The 20,130-nt window shown below is 36.2% G+C and overlaps 1 protein-coding gene across 5 annotated transcripts in view; it reads right to left on the bottom strand.

The window, feature by feature from the left end:
- The window catches only part of LOC138698762 (serine-rich adhesin for platelets-like), a 55,312-nt gene that overhangs the window by 8,893 nt on the left and 26,289 nt on the right, over positions 1-20,130 (bottom strand). Inside the window, exon 3 of one of the 5 annotated variants that reach the window (XM_069825017.1) lies at positions 12,349-12,505. The exons of the other annotated variants lie outside the window; for them this stretch is intronic. The gene's annotated coding sequence lies outside the window, so the exon portion shown is untranslated. The remainder of the gene's footprint in view (positions 1-12,348; positions 12,506-20,130) is intronic. 5 annotated transcript variants of the gene reach the window in all.

The raw sequence follows: 20,130 nt of genomic DNA, 5'->3' as shown, positions 1-20,130 counted from the left end.
AGGGCTTTTTTTCTTACTTCAGTGAAGGTATTAGAAAGGTTGAAATGACAAGAAATTTCGAATACGTGTGAACTGAGTTTGCGCAACTAGCAGCATGTCATGAAGAGCAACAATCAACAAAACAGCTGTAGTATAAACCCCTAATCATATACACAGTACAGTGCATACTAGATAAGCAAACCGAACTGTAAAAACTAATGAAAGCTAAATCTAATACTGTACTGTACAGTAATTTCAATACAGTAATGTATTTAGTACTGTAATTAGAAATAACAATATAAATGATATCGTATTTTCAGTGTATAATTTGTTAGCATTAAAGCAACAAAGAATGTTTTATTTTTCTAATTACAATTCAGTTAACATTCATTGTGATTTTTTTTGGTTGAATGTTGGCGACAGTTATTTTAAAATTAAACTGACACAGCATTTATTACAGATCATTACAGTATAGTATTGAGATTTCAACTGATGTGATTAGGTGGTGAAGTGATCAAGGTGGTGAGGTGATCAATATTGTGATAATTGTGCCACCTACTGGCTGAGAAACGTAAAAAAAGTGGTTTTAACACTGAAAGCATTCGATAGAAAGGTTTGAGTGGGAGGAGAGTGGGGGAGAGGAAGAGGAAATACCGGAAGAAATAAGTGTGTGTCACTCTTCATTGTGTTGATACTTTGCTTGGCTATATGGGGCAAAGGGATTACGATTACAAGGTGTCAATGCCTTTCGGAATATTTGTTCTGTTATAAGAAAACATTTAAATGCATTTAAAAGACAGAGAAACATTTTTCATTCAGAAACAAACAGTGAAAGTTCTGTGCCAGCAGTGACATTTCTAGGGAATTACCAGTGCAGTAAGTTCAATGATTAAACTGCAGTCTGACATTTTTATTCTGCCATAAAAAGTAAAAATAATAATAATTTTAAATACAGTAAGTTAGCTTTCTATTATTTTATTTCTATGTTTATGATTTTCTTATGCTAAAACCATTATTGCAGCAAATCAATATAAACACTTGTGATTATTTGTGTTTTTCGTTTATTCGTGCCATTTTGTCTGGTGATTAACGTGTGTGTGTGTGTGTGTGTGTGTGTGTGTGTGTGTGTGTGTGTGTGTGTGTGTGTGTGTGTGTGTGTGTGTGTGTGTGTGTGTGTGTGTGTGTGTGTGTGTGTGTGTGTGTGTGTGTGTGTGTGTGTGTGTGTGTGTGTGTGTGTGTGTGTGTGTGTGTGTGTGTGTGTGTGTGTGTGTGTGTGTGTGTGTGTGTGTGTGTGTGTGTGTGTGTGTGTGTGTGTGTGTGTGTGTGTGTGTGTGTGTGTGTGTGTGTGTGTGTGTGTGTGTGTGTGTGTGTGTGTGTGTGTGTGTGTGTGTGTGTGTGTGTGTGTGTGTGTGTGTGTGTGTGTGTGTGTGTGTGTGTGTGTGTGTGTGTGTGTGTGTGTGTGTGTGTGTGTGTGTGTGTGTGTGTGTGTGTGTGTGTGTGTGTGTGTGTGTGTGTGTGTGTGTGTGTGTGTGTGTGTGTGTGTGTGTGTGTGTGTGTGTGTGTGTGTGTGTGTGTGTGTGTGTGTGTGTGTGTGTGTGTGTGTGTGTGTGTGTGTGTGTGTGTGTGTGTGTGTGTGTGTGTGTGTGTGTGTGTGTGTGTGTGTGTGTGTGTGTGTGTGTGTGTGTGTGTGTGTGTGTGTGTGTGTGTGTGTGTGTGTGTGTGTGTGTGTGTGTGTGTGTGTGTGTGTGTGTGTGTGTGTGTGTGTGTGTGTGTGTGTGTGTGTGTGTGTGTGTGTGTGTGTGTGTGTGTGTGTGTGTGTGTGTGTGTGTGTGTGTGTGTGTGTGTGTGTGTGTGTGTGTGTGTGTGTGTGTGTGTGTGTGTGTGTGTGTGTGTGTGTGTGTGTGTGTGTGTGTGTGTGTGTGTGTGTGTGTGTGTGTGTGTGTGTGTGTGTGTGTGTGTGTGTGTGTGTGTGTGTGTGTGTGTGTGTGTGTGTGTGTGTGTGTGTGTGTGTGTGTGTGTGTGTGTGTGTGTGTGTGTGTGTGTGTGTGTGTGTGTGTGTGTGTGTGTGTGTGTGTGTGTGTGTGTGTGTGTGTGTGTGTGTGTGTGTGTGTGTGTGTGTGTGTGTGTGTGTGTGTGTGTGTGTGTGTGTGTGTGTGTGTGTGTGTGTGTGTGTGTGTGTGTGTGTGTGTGTGTGTGTGTGTGTGTGTGTGTGTGTGTGTGTGTGTGTGTGTGTGTGTGTGTGTGTGTGTGTGTGTGTGTGTGTGTGTGTGTGTGTGTGTGTGTGTGTGTGTGTGTGTGTGTGTGTGTGTGTGTGTGTGTGTGTGTGTGTGTGTGTGTGTGTGTGTGTGTGTGTGTGTGTGTGTGTGTGTGTGTGTGTGTGTGTGTGTGTGTGTGTGTGTGTGTGTGTGTGTGTGTGTGTGTGTGTGTGTGTGTGTGTGTGTGTGTGTGTGTGTGTGTGTGTGTGTGTGTGTGTGTGTGTGTGTGTGTGTGTGTGTGTGTGTGTGTGTGTGTGTGTGTGTGTGTGTGTGTGTGTGTGTGTGTGTGTGTGTGTGTGTGTGTGTGTGTGTGTGTGTGTGTGTGTGTGTGTGTGTGTGTGTGTGTGTGTGTGTGTGTGTGTGTGTGTGTGTGTGTGTGTGTGTGTGTGTGTGTGTGTGTGTGTGTGTGTGTGTGTGTGTGTGTGTGTGTGTGTGTGTGTGTGTGTGTGTGTGTGTGTGTGTGTGTGTGTGTGTGTGTGTGTGTGTGTGTGTGTGTGTGTGTGTGTGTGTGTGTGTGTGTGTGTGTGTGTGTGTGTGTGTGTGTGTGTGTGTGTGTGTGTGTGTGTGTGTGTGTGTGTGTGTGTGTGTGTGTGTGTGTGTGTGTGTGTGTGTGTGGTTTTTTTTTTTTTTATTTCATCATACAACATGTTCCATTACACAGCGTAATACTACATGCCTTGGTTTTCTTATTAAGTTTTTATAAATATTTTTCTTATTTATATACTATGCAGTAATAATAGTTAATGTTCGGGATGTTTGGCCAGTTTTATAGTTCATATTCATAGATAATAACTATTGTTTTTGTCAAAGAACAAATAAATAAATAAAGAGAAAATAAAAAAAGAAAAATAAACATATCCGTTATCTTATCATTTGAAAATGTATCACTATAGGCAATAGCCCATACTTAAAAAAAAATACAAAGATACTGCTACAGATAGACAATGCATACTTAATTCACCATTAAGCTCTAATTCATATGTCATCACCTCCTCTTTCACTCACTTCTACCCTCATTCATCTCCACCCATAGAATACACCGATACACAACACATAAGATAGAAGCCTCATGACCACTGCAATGAAGCATCTCTCTTCAAAATGTTCGTACAGATTGTTTAAAATGTGATAGTTTTTAACATACCGATATCTTGACACTTAACATTGTAACACTTATACCCTTATAAATTCTCTAACTCAATAGCATTAATAAATTTTCGATATTCATTCATGAACTTTCCTATTAGTTGCATTTTATTTGCAGGCCATGTTCCTCCCTTTTGAATTATATTTCTTTTTAGTTTCTTTCTGTCCTCGTCGAGTTTGTTACAGTCATATAGGATGTGGTTAACTGTTTGCTCCCCTCCTCTACAGGAACAGGTTGAGTCTTCAGTGATGTGGAATCGTTGGTAGTATGCTCTTAGTTCATCCATGTCCTGTTAACATTGTAGTGAGGTTTGGTGTCAGTGTTATCCTTAGTTTAAGTCTTTTTGCGACTGTAGGAAAGTATTGTCTGGTTTCTTCTCCTTTCGTGGTGTTTCTCCATTCATTTTCCCATTTTGCTATACTTTCCTCTCGCAATATTTTCTGGATGGTACTTTTTGGGATCTTTTTGTAGCACTCCAACCCTTCTAGTACTGTTGCCCTTTTTGCCAGTTTGTCGGCCATTTCATTCCCTTGTATCCCTATGTGAGCCTTAACCCATCCTATATCTATTGTCCAGTTTTGTTTGCTTAGTATTCTGAATTTCTCCCTAATTGATTCTATTAATTGATTATGGTTTTTAGTGTTCCGTAGTGAATCTAGTGTAACTTTACTGTCTGTGTATATTGCTGCATTTTTAGGGCTGTTCAACATTAGATCTATTGTCTCAATTTTTTCCATTGCCTTCAGGATTGCTAGCTGCTCTGCCTGATTGTTGGAACAATGTTTGTCTAATTTGTACTGTAGCTGATGTACTATTTCATTGTGGATGAATATTGCTATTCCAGAGCCTACCCCTTGTTCTGTTCTGCTTCCATCCGTATATACTTCAACAGTGTAATTCTTCTTTGGGTTTGCCTCCTGTATTGTAGGAAAGTCCACTGGGTGAGGCCATTTCTTGTAATTTAATGGAATATCCACTTGCCATTCTGAGCTTTGTTTCATTATTTTGTACTCGTCAGCGATTTCTCGTAGTTTGTAAATGATGGGTGTCAGTCCTGTCAATACGCAGAGAGCTTCAGTGGAAGTGGTGCGAAATGCTTTAGCTATTTTTATATTTATTAATCTTTGCACTCTTATGTACTTCGTGCAGTTGTATTTCCTGTTAAGTGCTTCTATCCACACCGGTGCTGCATAGGATAACAATGGTAGGATTGCACCTTTGTATATCGTTTTTAGAGCTTGATGTTGAAGACCCCAGTTCAGCTTGGCTGATTTGGATAATGCATGTATTAATTTAATAGTTTTCTCCGTAACGTGCTGTATGTGGTCGTTGAAGTTGAAGTTCTGATCAATAATTATTCCTAAATATTTTATTCTTTCCACTTGCTCTATTGCTTTGTTGTTGAGGTAAATATTTATGTTTCTTCCGTCTTTGCGTTTTCTGTTAATCAGCAGAGCTTTTGTCTTTTGTTCATTGAACCTGATTTTGTTGTTCTTGGCCCAGTACTCGATTTTTTTTAGTTCTACATTAGCATAATTTTCCGCCTCCAGAGTGCTTGTACCTTTTGTTATTACTAGTAGATCATCGGCAAATGCTACCACTTTTGTGTGTCTTGTGTAATTTAAATTGAGTAGCGAATTGTACTGTAAATTCCAAAATCCAGGTCCACTGCAGGATCCTTGGGGGCAGCCCTTGCTTACTTTTCTCTCAATTTTAATGTTGTTAACTGCCAAGACTGCAGTTCGCTGACTGAAGTAGTTTCTTGTAAGATTATACAAATTGCTTGGACAGTTGAAATCTCTCAGGCTCTTCAGTATACTAGGCCACCAGGCTGCATCGAAGGCTCCCTGTACATCGAGACTTATCAACACCACACTCTGGCCGCTTCTTAAGTTTTCTTCAACGTAGCCTTTGACTGCCATTGCTGCATCTGTAGTACTTTTTTATGGTGTAAAGCCATATTGACTATCGTTAACTAAATTTTTTGTGTACACATGATGAGATATTCTACTGATTAAAAGTTTCTCTAGCACTTTCCCTGCTGTGTTCAATAAACTGATCGGGCGATATTTTCTGACCTCTGAGATTTTTTCGTTTCCTGGCTTCACTATAGGTATTAATGTAGCTCTCTTCCATTGCTCAGGGAAATTACCAATTCTTAGACAGCTGTTATAAATGGCAGTCATATATTTCGGAAAGCTTTCAAAGACTTTAAGTAAGATCTTACTAGTGATTCCATCTTCTCCAGGTGTTTTCCTTGGATCCATTCTTTCTAAGATGTCTTTTACTTCTCCCTGTGTGAATTCTCGGTCGTTCTGAGTTGCTATGTAATTGAGGTTTTCTGTTCTTACAAGTTTGTGATATTCATTGTCCTCAATTTCCTTGTCTTCTGGAACGAAGTAATCCAGCATATAGTTCATTGTCTCTTTAAGATCTTGTGTAGCTGTGCCGTCGGGTTTCGTTAGAGTAGTCAGATGTGGGGAGCTTCTTGTTTTTCCTGTTGCTAAACGATAAACTGCATTCCAGGGATTGTTTGATGATGTGAGATTGCAATACTGTTTCCATGATTCTATTTTTTCTTTTTTTATGGTTTTCTCATACTTCTTCTTTTCTTCCATATATTGCGTTTTTCACTGTTCTCTCAATTCCTGATTATTTTTTGTTTTTTGGTATCGTCGTCTTAGTGCATTTGTCTTTTTGCGCATAATTGTCAGATCAGTGGTCCACCAGGGGAGTGATTTTCTCTTATTTATTTTATTTGTTGGTTTAGAGACTCTAAAACATTTTTTGCATGCTTTGCTAACGTTTTCTTCAAACTGTTGAACTATTTTTTCAGAGTCTGTTTCTGTGCTAGTCAGTCTACTCAGTTCCTCGTCTATTTCTTCTGTTGTTATGTTATTTGTTAACATTATTACGTTTTGAGACAGTTCCCTTTTTATGACCTTACTAAATTCTTCCAACTTTTCTTCATTAAAGATATATTTTGTACCATAGAATTTGAGTTCTGTTATTTCATCTATACATTGTTTAATATTGTAGGTGATATAACGGTGATCTGAGCAGCTTTCTTCTCTTCCACATTCCCATTCTTTGAGTCTTGGCATTAATTTACTGTTGGTTATTGATAAGTCGTTATTGCTCTTCCCATTTTTACTTTCGAATGTTGTGTTTTCGCTTTCCTCATTCATGATGTAAAGTTGTTTTGAGCTCAGATATTCTTCTATAATTCTTCCTCTGGGGTTTGTAATTGTGTCGTGCCATGTTTTGGATCTAGCATTACTATCCACGGCAATCAGTAGACCTGATCCCTTAGTGTAATCTATTATTTTATCCATCTTTCTCAGATCATTGTTGATATCAGTTTCCATGTCCATGTAAATGCTAGCTGCATAGAACCTTAGGTTTCCATAGATAATTTCTATAACTGCTGCATCTCCATCAGTCAGTTGGCTTATGAGAATCGCGTCGATATATCTATTTGCGATTAATATTGCAGCTCTGATTTTATTTTCTCCTTGACTCAGTATTTTAAAGTTTCTGGAGATTCCTGCTACCTTGTTCTTTATTATATATGGTTCCTGAATGAGGACTATATCTATTCCTTGGAGATTTATTATTTCCATTAAATTATCTGTTGCTGTTCTGGAGTGCTGTAAATTAATTTGTATGACATTTATTTGTGTATTTCTGACTTGAATTTTATTCGTCAGTTTGCTTTGGGTAAATGGTGCTCCAGGGCCTCCCATTTTAGTACTCCGTATTTTGTCTGTACTTCCTTATTATTGATTGCAAACCCGGGCAGTTTTTATCTAAAGATGAGTGATTTTCACATACTTTCTCATTCTTATTATATTTATTATGTGTGACGCAGGTGATACATTTCAGCTCATTTTGTGTTGCTTTGCATTCCTTCAATTTATGTGTTCCTGTACAAAGAGGGCAAGTTTCCTCTCCCTTACACTCCTCTGCTCTGTGATTGAACTTGCTGCATTTAAAGCATCTGTTGATTTTTACATAATCCTCAACATTACATATCTGCCAACCAATCTTCAGTTTTCTTTGCACTATGTTTCTCCATGTTTCAGGATTCACTTCTGCTACCAAATGTCTCGTATTTCTTCTATTTGTCATTATAAATTTAGGTCTTATTGAATTTTCATTTACATTACGTTCTCCATTTTGTGAACTTATGATTTCAGCTGCATTTTCAATCGATATTTCCTCTGGGATATTGTAAATGATCACATTTGGATTACGTAGTTTGGGGACATTTACTTCCAGTTGTTGGCTGCACTTCTCTTCAATCGTTTTCCCCAGCAGCTCAATTTCACTCTTACTTCCGGACTCTATGATCAATCTCCCATCTCTTAGTGTTTTCATGGAGTTTATGCCAACCTTCAGCTGAGTTGGGTTGATCTTTCGTTTCAGTATCACTTTCATTGCCTCAGTGGATTCATTCATTTTGGATTTTATGAGTATCTTGTATCTCTTGTCAATATTTTCTGTTCTATCGCCTCGGAGAGCAGCTCTATAATTTCTCTTAACATTAAGAGATTGCGAAACTTCCTCTGCTTCTCTGCTTGCAGCGGCCGTGCATTGACCTCCCAGTTTCTTTACTTCTTCTTCTAGTCTTTTAACCACGGTTTCCCTTTCTTCTGCCTCACTTTTGAGCTCCATAAATGACTTTCTTAGTTCACTTACTGAGTTTAGGATATCTCTCCTCAGGTCATTTCTTAGATTTCCACTTTTGTCCGTTACACTGACGAGTACATTCAGTGCATTCTCTACACATTGATCTACGTCGTGTGTCATGTTTACCACGAAGTTATATTACGTAGCAGTCTTATGGCTTTACTCCAAAAGGTTCCTCAACAGTTCTCACAGCTATGAGGTCTTCCCCTGTTGCTCATTCACGCACACTTGTGTACGGTTTCTTCCCGACCAGTGCTTCCCTGATCCCTAATAGACGACATCCGTCGGGGAAGCAGTAAATTAACGTCCAGTGTCTTTACAGCACATGAATCCCAACCGATCCAGAAGACAGTGTGTGTTTCAAAAGAGTCCCACTTTGTTATTAATAAAAACTCACCATTATTAGGGCAGACCAAGAGCCACTAACCCCACCACTATCACTTCCTAACCTGCCTAACACACTACACGTTCACTTTCTCAGTTACACGATCGAAACTAGCACTTATCTTCTCAAAACCCAGTGATTAAAATCATCGTCACTCATTGGGCGCAATCTTTCGCGCGCGCGGGGGTGTGTGTGCGTGCGTGCGTGTGTGTGTGTGTGTGTGTGTGTGTGTGTGTGTGTGTGTGTGTGTGTGTGTGTGTGTGTGTGTGTGCAGTCTTATTTTAGGATGGTGCTTCTTAAAGTATCTGCTAGTTTATGAAATTTGGAAACAAATCACTTCATTCTATGTAAGACATATTTTATGTAACAAAACTATTCTGTTCAACATGTGAATTATGAGTCTGCATACACCGAAACTGTCATAAAAATTGTCAATTTCGGTAACAAAATGGTCCAGTGAAGGAATATGATAGCACTAAGCCGAAATGAAAATTTCATTGGAATTATTACCAGAGCCCTAATTATATAAGTGTACCTACCAAATTATTTAAGTTTTTATAATGTTCATTTTAGTCTTTTAATGAAATGAAATAGCTTTTATAGTCTTTGCACTTCACTTAAATTGGTTTATCACACTAGATCTTGCAATGCAGAAGAATTCTCTCAATAGCTTTCAGAAGAATTCTCTCAATACATTTTCCCCTTCTTCTTCAAGGTGACTTAAAATAGCATTGTAGCACTCAGAACTATCAATTAGTCCATTATATGCCCATCTACAGCTGAGGTAAGTATAAACTTGCGTAATGGGGCAGATTTACTTCTTTACAATTTCTGAGCAGTCGAGTATAATTTCCATGATACTTCAATTGGCTTTACCCAGTTCAAGATATTGGAGCAGGTTATATGGAATCTCTTACACAGTGCTCAAAAAAAGTTTTGCATACTGCTAATATACATATTTTATGTTATGCTACGTCAATCATGTTTACATATGATTGCTCTTAGTTCAATTTAAGTAAGGTATGTTGCTTTGAGCCAAGCAAAGGTTCTAAGTTCTGCCGACAGGGAGGATTTATTCAGCCTGGTGTTTTTACCAAATTCGCCTGTACGCTTAGTAAAGAGTGAATGCAGCATTCAGTGCACAGTAAATGTGGCAAGAGACTATTCCAGCTATGGACCGGATCAGAATTATAACTGTAGGTCTATGGCATAAAGGTATGCAACAAGTGAACATCACTGCTTGTGTAGAAATGCATCAAAGTGACGTTTGCAGACTATGGGAAAAGTGAAGAGATACTCAGACAGTATCTGACAGACAATGGCAGGGAATCCACGTAAAACAATCAACAAGCAGGATTGGTATGTATGGTTTTTGCCCCACCGTAAGCCAACCGCCACGGTGTCCACTTTGTCATTATTCCTTCAGGGCTACTAGAGTGAATGTGTCAACCCAGACGGTTCGAAATTGACTGCATGACATAGACCTTCAATCAAGGAGACCCTTGTGGAAAGCTTCACTCGAGCCACAACACACGGCAGCATGTGTAAGGTAGGCAACAAATCGTAGGGAATGGCGCCAGAAAGAATGGAAATGTATGCTGTTTCTTGATGAAGTCTCCATAAGCTTGCACCCATACAACAGAAGTACTCGCATTTGAAGCAACTCTCATGAAAGAGCAATTCTGTAATCCTGGAATGCCATCATCACAATGGAGGCTCTGTCATGTTTTGGGGTGGGATCATGTTTGGTTGACGTACAAAAATGACTGCTCAGGCATATAGAGATAGGATTCTCGAACCTGTGGTTACAGGTTTTGCTGATACTGTGGGTGAAGGCTTTATGCTAGTGGACTATAATTCTCATCCCCATAGAGCAGAACTTGTCAACGATTGTCTTAAAAGACATGGCATTTACAGAATGGAGTGACCAGTGTATTCTCTGAATATGAATTATGCTGAACATGTGTGGGCACAACTGAAGAAGGCTATATTTGATCCTGAAAACCCTTCTGTTAACCATCAGGAACCGATTAAAGCTCCATTGAGTGGGACAATCTGTCCCAGAACAATTTCAACCATTTGGTATACAGCATGCCAAGTCTGTTCGAACATGTCTCCGAACTTGTGGTGGCCATACATTCTATTGAATTTCCAGGAAAATGCAAATGAACAGTCAGAAAAGTGCTTTTTCTTTTGCACAAAACTTACATTTTCAGTTTTTTGATGTGCTTGTTTTCTGTTTGCTTAAAATGGTAAGATAAAAAGATTTATTTTTTTTTTTTTGTATTTTTGGACATCCTTTGTAACTTGTAATGACAGTCAGTACTGATTGCAGAAACTACAGTCAATCACAATATGCAAAACTTTTTTTTGACCACTATATCTAAAAACATTTCAAAGAAAAGGCACAAATCATTTTTATAAAAAATATTTGTAAGAATACATAATGTGTTTGTGAATAGAAAAGGAAACCAGTTTTCACTTCCTAGTTTTGGAGAAATTCACGAAAAAACAGAAATATTCAGAAATGCTAAGATTTTATTCCTTGTGTGTTTTTTTTTTATTCAGAAACTAATTATACAATAAGTTCCTATGCAGATCAGTCCCATTCCAGCCTCTACCTAACAAAATCTGTTGGCCAGTGGAAAGTGATCATATACCAGTGTACAGTGAGGTCCGTTCATGCTTCCCTACACAGACTTGTATTTTCCTTATGAGTAATGCTAAAACTAGAAGTCAGGAAATGGTGTATGAACATTGAAACTTTTTAAGAGTTACACACATAAAAAAGTGAGCAATACCTAATCCATTTAAATGTGTACATAGTTCTGAGAAGTCAAGTCCTAAACTGACCACTTGCAATATTCTCTAATTACTGTTACCGTTTAACCCATTTTCACAGTCAAGCGTCTTTTCCTTTGGAGATTAAAAGTGTTTATAATACAGCACACCATTAACTAAATGGCTACAACATGTTTCACATACTGAGGATCTGAGTTTAAATTCCAGATAGTACAGTGAACTTTATTATTGAAAAAGATAGTATTTTGGGCAAGTTTTTGTAAAATATTCTCCATGCTAGAATTATATAATTTCACCACTAATCATCATCATTGAGGTGTAACATAACTCCACCTCCTATGATTCACACGAGTAATGTCAAGATAGCCAAGAGTGTTGCTCCTCAGAAGAAGACACTGTGAACTGATGAGAGTCAATGCATCTGTCATTAAATAAAAATGAAGTGGTTATGGTTTCTAATCAAATTAATTTTTTCATTTTTCTTACACTACTTTATGGCTTACTTTATAACATATGATGATGATGATGATGATGACGTTATTTTTGTAAATGCACTCCATAATACTGCTACAAACAGAAGAAAATCCAGGTAAAGATTTCTGGATCATTCCACGAGATGAGGGACATAAAGACAAAATTTTATATTTAATAGAAGAAACTGTTCTTTTACATTAAAAAGTTCTCCAATACATTGACTTTATACAGCACGGTGCAATCACAGTCTAGTATATATAGTCACGAAGCTTGGGATGATTTTCTGCATTTCTCACAATAGTTACTAGCTGCTTGGAGCGCTGTGAGTACTAGGAACAACAGACTGTGCCACTGTCATCGTGATCTAATACAGGCCATAAGGCAGACCATGTGACTCCCTTAATCCAATCATGAAGGACGGCGTTTCAACCTTATAAATTAGTTGCAATGCATAAAGACATAAAGAGTAACATATATTTCTCTAAAATGTGTAATTGCATTAATAAAATTTAAAACAATGATTATGAGACACTTCAGACATAATTCACTTGCAAGTTAAGGTGTAATATTATTTATGTTGTGAAAATTACGTTGTTCGTATGTGTAATACCTGCCTTTATTTCGATTAAATATTGCAAAATTCTTGTACATTCATTTATGCACGATTCAATAATTTTCAGTTGCACCACACAGTAGGGTTGCCAGATCTCTGGGCACCACCCTGAGTGCCCGGTTTTATGAATCCATCTCCAGCCGACAGAAAACCTTTGCCTGGGGAAATTCCGTTCAAAATGTTAATAACTAGCAATGTTGTAGTGAAAATTCACTGTCCATCAAATAACTTTAAAAGTGAACATCTGTGTCAGGCTTACAATGATGTAGCCATATATTGTAACTTTAAAGTGAGCGTCTGTGATAGTGTTGATGTTTCAGTGCACTTCTCTTTTCGCCAATCAGACACTAGTCTCTCACATTATGCCAACAATCACCAACAATGAAAGATGACGTAAACAGAAAATTAAAACAGATAATTTTGATATGATGATAATATATTTCAGAAATATGACTTCAATTAACCATTTTCAATTAACTTTCGTCATTAATACATTTTTGTAGCAGTATTTTAATGAAACCTGAATGCGTAACAATGGAACAATTTCAAATTTAAAGCTCAATATTCACTTTCTTGATCCTTCACAAGTCAGTTCTTACAGCTTTATAGTGTAGTGCAGTCTGTTATGCGAAGTGCGGGAATTTGTGAGAGTTTTTTTTTTTTTTTTTTTTTTTTTTTTAATATTGTGTTGTGTTCAATATGAATCCGGCAAAAAGATACTTTAGTTCTTTTCGTGATGAATGGTTGACAAATGATAAGTACAAGGACTGGCTAGAAAAAGAAGAGGATGAACTTTCTTGCAGGTGTAAAGTGTGCAATGTTTCATTTACAGTAAAGTATGATGGCGTTAAAGCTGTTAATAGCATTTGGAATCAGAGAGGCACAAAGAACATTACAAAGTACAAAGTAGGAATAATTCTGTTCAGAAATTTATGCCGCCACGATATTCAGTTGAACATGATAAAGTTACAGCAACTGAGTTGGCTTTAATATTTCATGGTGTATAACATCACCACTCCTACAGTTCACAAGATTGTGGGAATGAACTTTACTCTTGTGTTTTAAAATAAGTAGCAAAAAAAAAATTAGTTTTGCGTGAACCAAAAGTGAAGCCCTAGTTACAAGCTTCTTTTACCATTCTCACAGGAAATGCTTCTGGACTTAAAAATACCCCATTCTCAATTGGTTCAGATGCGTCAAATAAAGGTAACAAGAAGCATTTCCCATTAGTGGTAACATTTTTCTGTAAAACATGAAAAACGTAGCTATAATCCAGATTTCCTGAAGACAGTAATGAGAGTGATGAGGACATTTCAAATAAAATTATATCAATTGTTGCAGAAAATGGACTTTAACATTGTAGCTTATTCGGTTGACAATGCATCTGTTAACTATGGTAAATACAATTCAGTGTTCATAAGAATGAAAGACAAAAATCCTAACAAAGTAAAGGCTAATAATTGTTGTTACCACATACTGCATAATTGTGCCAAATTTGGTTTTAAATTCCTTAAGTATGATGTTGAGGCATTAGTCTTGAAAATATATTCCGACTTCTTGTCATCATGTAACAAAGTTGAGGAACTTAGGTCGGTTCTGTGAATTTTCTCAACAGAACTATTTTCAGATTTTGCATCATATTCCAGTTCGATGGTTGTCCTTTCAATTAGCTGTTGATTGCCTTGTTAAAATGTGGAGCGCTTTGAAAATGTATTATTTGGCAAAAGATGAAGAAGAAACCCATCCTTTAATTTGAAATTCGTATATTCCCAAGAAGATGAAGTAAATGAACATTCATTGTCAGTGGCAGAATGTTTTCTGTTTTTTGTTAATTGTACACTTACAATTTTCTGTAAGGCGATTAAAATATTAGAATTGAATGGAGCAGTGGGTTCGGGTCCGTACAGACAAAACCAAATCGATTCAATATAAAAGATCCAATGCAGGGGAGCAAAATATGTTAAAATGGGAAAGGGACATGGCGAAGAGATAGTAATTTCTCAAATCAAGGCAACGAAAAACCAGACTGTTTAAGGCACAAATGGGACACAAAGTAATTATTGTAAAGCATGGACTGACATCAATGCTAGATTAGTGACACCATCATACTTAGGCAGGGCTTATATTAGGAAGTTTAAATGCAGAAAACAAAGAACAGACGTAGCAAAATTTTCCTTTGTTAACAGCACAATAGTAGAATGGAACAGCTTACCTGCGGCAATCTTTCAGGGTGGTCCTCTCAAAATCAATATAGTTAAGGAAAAGTTGAGAAGATTAGACTGAAAATTTAATTGTAGATGCAGTGTAATTATCTAAGTTGTGTCATGTAATTAAGTTGATATGCAATTATTTAAGGTGAAATGTAATTATTTAAGTTGATAATAGTTGGGTTTAGTAGAAGTACTCATAAGTTAGGTTTACTTTTGCCTTAGTAGGCATTATTATAGCATAGTTTTTATTTATAATCCTAGGTTTATTGCATGTATTTATTTATAGTTAGAATTAAATTTACGTTTATTATATTTTTTATTGCTGTAATTATTGTAAATTTTATTAATATAATTACTGTATATTATATATCACTTCCACCGGGTGTATACCCAATTGTATTGTTAATAAATAAATACATACATAGTTTTCGACCAGTAGTTGACCACTACTAAAAAAAAATTAGATATGGCTATTTTAACAGAGAAAACACATTTATATTGTATTACATAAAAATGCACTTACATTCTAATCAAGATTTTAATCTGTAAAACTGAAAATATGAATCCCATAAGTGTCTTTTTTTTATAGTTTTTCTGTGTTCAGAAAAAACACACTGTACTGTATCCTCAGATATAGTATCAGTATCATTTTGTCCTGGCCACTTGAACACATTTCCAGCCACTTGTTGAGCAAATACATCAAAATCGTCTTCCTCTTTCTTTATCACTTTTCCCACAAAGTAAATGACAAGTTTTCCTTGCTATATATTTCACAATGCCCCAAGATCCGTATTTCACATGGTATCACCACTGCTTTTGTTGTTGCCATCTTCCTCAGAAATGTCCAAAGGCATGTCATCAGAGTCCTATGATGAAGTCTGGAATTCTAGCTCTAACTCAGAGCTATCTGACTGAGAGGCCTTTGGTTTTTTTTACGTGATTACTTCCGTCTCTTTTCTCGTCTTTTCCTCACATTGTTTTTTCTTTCTTCCTTCTATATTGCTTTCTTTTTGTTAACATTTAGATCCCAATGATATTGTAGCCACCTGTTACTCGTAATATCATGTGGTAAACTCATTTTTCTGCTGCATTTCTTCTCCATTTTGCTGTGCTTCTTCAATATTATTGTTTCTGACAAGTAAATATGGCACATAAGCAGTGTTGTTAGAATTATTGGGTTGTATGCATCTTTTCCATAATTTTAACCAATTGCAGGAGAGTTCAGATGCCACGTCATCTCCAGTCCATTTTTCATTAGCTGTAACAGTTCTGAATTCTTCAATGCGTCCAGCTTTCACAGACGATTCCAAATACAACTGACATTTCACATTAAAATTTATTAGTTTGAGGGTCACAGTTTCATTTCCATACACCCCTAGACTCACAGCTCAGGCATTGAGAATAATCTACTGCATATGCATCAAATAGAAAGATGCCGCATTTACGGAAACCATTCTGAAGTGGCTCTTTCATCTAACTCTCTCTCTAGTGACTGACCAAAATTTGTTTTTTATACTGCACATTCCTTTTATTCATACGGCAAATCCTCAACTGAATTTTTCCAACCAGAAACAGAAGAATTTTATTTTCTGCACACAATTTGGCAACTAAGGTGATCATCAATTTGGAAGGAGGCATTCTATCCTTCAGCCTATCAGCGTATTCCGAATCTCACCAGTCTGGTGGCATCAATGACGTCACGTTGCAGCGAAATAAGGAACAAAACTGCTGGAAGGATCGATGGCTGTCATGGCGACTGTACAAGTTGTTGTCTGTGCTACGCTAGCAAAATTTTGCGAAATTTTCGTACTCCCATCTCGTTCAAAGAAAAGAGAGCATAAACAACTTATTTCTTGAACCGGTAGTAATAACTGATCCATTGTCATGTTCGCTCATAAGCCATTAACATATTGTTTTTACGTTATGCTCACTACAAACAATACAGCAGAACTAAAGCAGAACACACCGCCATGACACAACAGTGCACGATGTCATTCGTCTGCTAATTCCCGCCCTATACAAGAACCAATCAGATTCATGATGGCGGCTGATGGAGACTGCCACCACCTCTGCAAGTTGATGGCACTGGTGTGACACCAGTGGAGCATCAATGACGTTATCAGTGGAATTCGGAACACCGTGATGCCATCGGATTGCTCACCAGTGAGATTCGGAATACGCTCTATTAGTCAGGGTGGAATGTAGTAGTACATATTTTCTTACAATTTGAAGAATTGGAATAGAGTCATTTGAGCATCCTTAACTACATTATTTACTCGTAAGGATTATTTTATTTATTTGAAGAATTGTTTACTATTTTTTGACCTAGTCATAAGAAATAGTTGCAAACATTTAAAACACAGATTACATACAATCTACACAATTTACATAAAAAGTCAGGAGCACATTTGCAAGTGATGGATAACTACTGAAATGACTTCATTTTAAACTGGTCTGGTCAACTACTGGTGCTACATAAAAATTAAGAATTAGTAAATGACCACTCCTATTAATTACTAGTAAGAACTATAAGAACTGACAATGTGTATATACATAGTTCCTACAGCTTATGTAGGAGGAAAAATATGCATTCATTCAATATAATAAAATTATATTTCAGAGCTGTGTTCAGATTTCTGTACACCTGCTACAACACTCCCCTAATAGCAAGCACCAGCTGAAGCCTTACTGCAAACACAAGCTTTATTTTCTAAATTTCCTGCTTTCTGTAATACCATAATTTTCTGTTACACTGATGTCAAATGAAACAAAGAGATGTTAAAGATTATATATAATTGAAGAAATATTTTGCATTGTTGCCAGATTGCTTATTTTTTTATTAAAACATTTCCATGTGGTTTCATAATTTTATGTTTTGAATCAAAATGAAATATTCAATTTCATAATAATAAAATTATTCCAGCTGGAATAATTTTATCCTCAATTTCCATATATATTGGTGAGTTCACCCTATTCTTCGTAGAATTTTTCTTCCCCATATTGCTATTCTTCTCTAATCACTCTTCAGCATATACCAAGTTTCAGCTGCATAGGTTACTACTGGTTTAATAACTCTTCTGTAGCCTATATTATCTTTTTACTATTTTGTGATTTCATAAGTGGAAGTAAAGCCCAATAACATTTATTTCCCTTCTGCAATCTTTCTTTCATTTCTTCCCCTACTATATTACCTTCTGTAACCAATGACCCCAAATATTTAAAACTCAACTCTCAAAAATTTTGTTCTGAATTGATATATTATTATAATGTAGCCATCTGTTCTTGTCTCTTGATGCAATCATATATTTTGTTTTCTCCATATTCACTTTTAATTCCATTTTCTTGTAATAATTACTCACAGATTAAAGCTCACTTTAAAATAAAAACAAATTTGTGCAACACTGCATTGAACACTTGTGAACTAAACAAATGAATCTACAATAATGGCAGTTTACAAAGTACGATACTCATAATAGATATTCTAGGAATTGACAGAAAAATCCAAGAATGGTTGGTCACATGATGAGAGAATCCCTCACAGGTACAGCAAGGGACTTAGAAAAACCCAAGCATGGTTGGTCGTGCAATGAGAGAATCCCTCACAGATAGTGCGAGGGCTTAACACCACCACAATTACAAGGTAGGTAAACACTTAAAATCCTTGAAAATAATACCAGCTTGTGACTAAAGGTCATAAACTCAGCCAGAGAGAAAACCAGAATTCAAAATCAAGATACAAACACATATGCGCATTTTTATGAAGGTGTGAGGGAAATGCTCATATAGTGACTACTGACAGGTTAGGAAAGCAAAAATGACCAAAAATGATATAATGAAGATTTTGTAAATTCTAATTCGGCTCTTTCTTTTCAAAAACTGGAATTTCAGAAGAATTTCTTAACACTGATTCAAAGACCTGGGAAGAAGAAGATGATTTTGGAGATAAGCCTCAGAGAGACAATCACGCACTTTCTGACATAAAAAAGAACATATCGAAGAGAGAACATGAACGTAAATGATGATTACATTTAAAATAGTTTGCATGTGGTAGAATTAGCAGTGAGACTAACAAATATTATGGAATATATTACTAATATAGAATTATATTGTAAAACACAACGCAGTACATTCAATGTAGGCCTAGAATACTACAATTCTTTTAATATCCATTGAATCACATTTCTTCATTTGCTTTAAAAATGTTCCATATCAGTACCATATTTAATCGCATAATTTCCACCCCATTTCTCTAAAGAATTTGGAGAGGCAAACTCGAGAGAAGAAATTATGCAATGAGTACAAAATATTGGGAATAAATTGGTCATAAATAATAACTATCAATTGAAGAGTTAGGGGAAAAGTCTGGAAACGCCACAAAAAAGCAATACTGAGAAAATCAAATTTAATACTTTGACATTCCTGGATTTTAACCAGTGCACCAAATGTTTAAGATTACCTTATATGGACATTTCCACTTTTAAACCAATTGTAATTAAACAGTTCTGTAGTTCCAGTTGAAACTATAGACTGCGCTATGTATCACAAAATCACTAACACTCCTTGTTTTTTCCCATATTCTTCAATTCATGTACTAATCAAATTAATGTTTAATATGAATCATCATCATCATGATCTACATCTATTAGACGAGTGGTTCTCAAACTTATTAGCACTGTGGACCCCCTTTCCATAGAACAGTACTTTTGCGGACCCTGTCAAAGTCGTCAATGGAATGATGGTTAGGTTAGATTTTAGGGTGATTATGAGTAGTGATATTAGTTACATTTTCCAAAATTAAATCAATATTAACTATATATTTTAATTAAAATGTAAATAAGACAATACTGTCTTGCAAAAAGTAGATGACCTTCATTAATATGTTACAGCAGAGTTAATATTAAAAAAATGTAAAGCAAAACAATACTCCACTTTCAATACATTCTTTGTATAATATTTATGTATTGAAAAAGAAGTCAAATAGGCCTAATGCATAGTTTTACAAGTTTCCCTATCTTATGGAAAATTATGGATTTTTTTTGTGCTTAAGTCTTTATATTTAGAATCAGTGTTAATTACCTTTAATCTCAAGTCTGTCACCACATTTACTCGGTTTCTTTTAACAATTTTGACATACAAATGGAAAATGCCTGCTGACTCAAGTAGTGGGAAACGGCATTAATGTTTCAAGGCTCTGAGAATTATGTTCTGCATTGACTTTTAGCCAAAAATCAATTATTCATTCACTTAAACATTTTCTAAGCAGTGTCACACGATATATCAACTAGCTCATCTTTCTCCTCTGTGAGTATTCATGATGATACAGGAAATTTGAAACCACATATTGTTAGAATAAGAAACTGGAAAATAATACGAGTTCATCTTGATCCACATTATGATGATGTTCAAGCTAACGATCCATTATACAAAAAACTTATAAAATGTTTATTATGTTTAATAACTTTAACAACACATGAAGGTTGTCAACAACAATCTAACAAATGTATAAGTTGCATTATATGAATCAACAATGGCCAATGTGCTTGAGACATTAACTGCCACACAAAAAATCCTTC

This window comes from Periplaneta americana, chromosome 1 (genome assembly GCF_040183065.1).
Source record: "Periplaneta americana isolate PAMFEO1 chromosome 1, P.americana_PAMFEO1_priV1, whole genome shotgun sequence".
Classification (NCBI taxonomy): domain Eukaryota; kingdom Metazoa; phylum Arthropoda; class Insecta; order Blattodea; family Blattidae; genus Periplaneta; species Periplaneta americana.
This window is presented reverse-complemented; position numbering and strand designations above follow the sequence as displayed.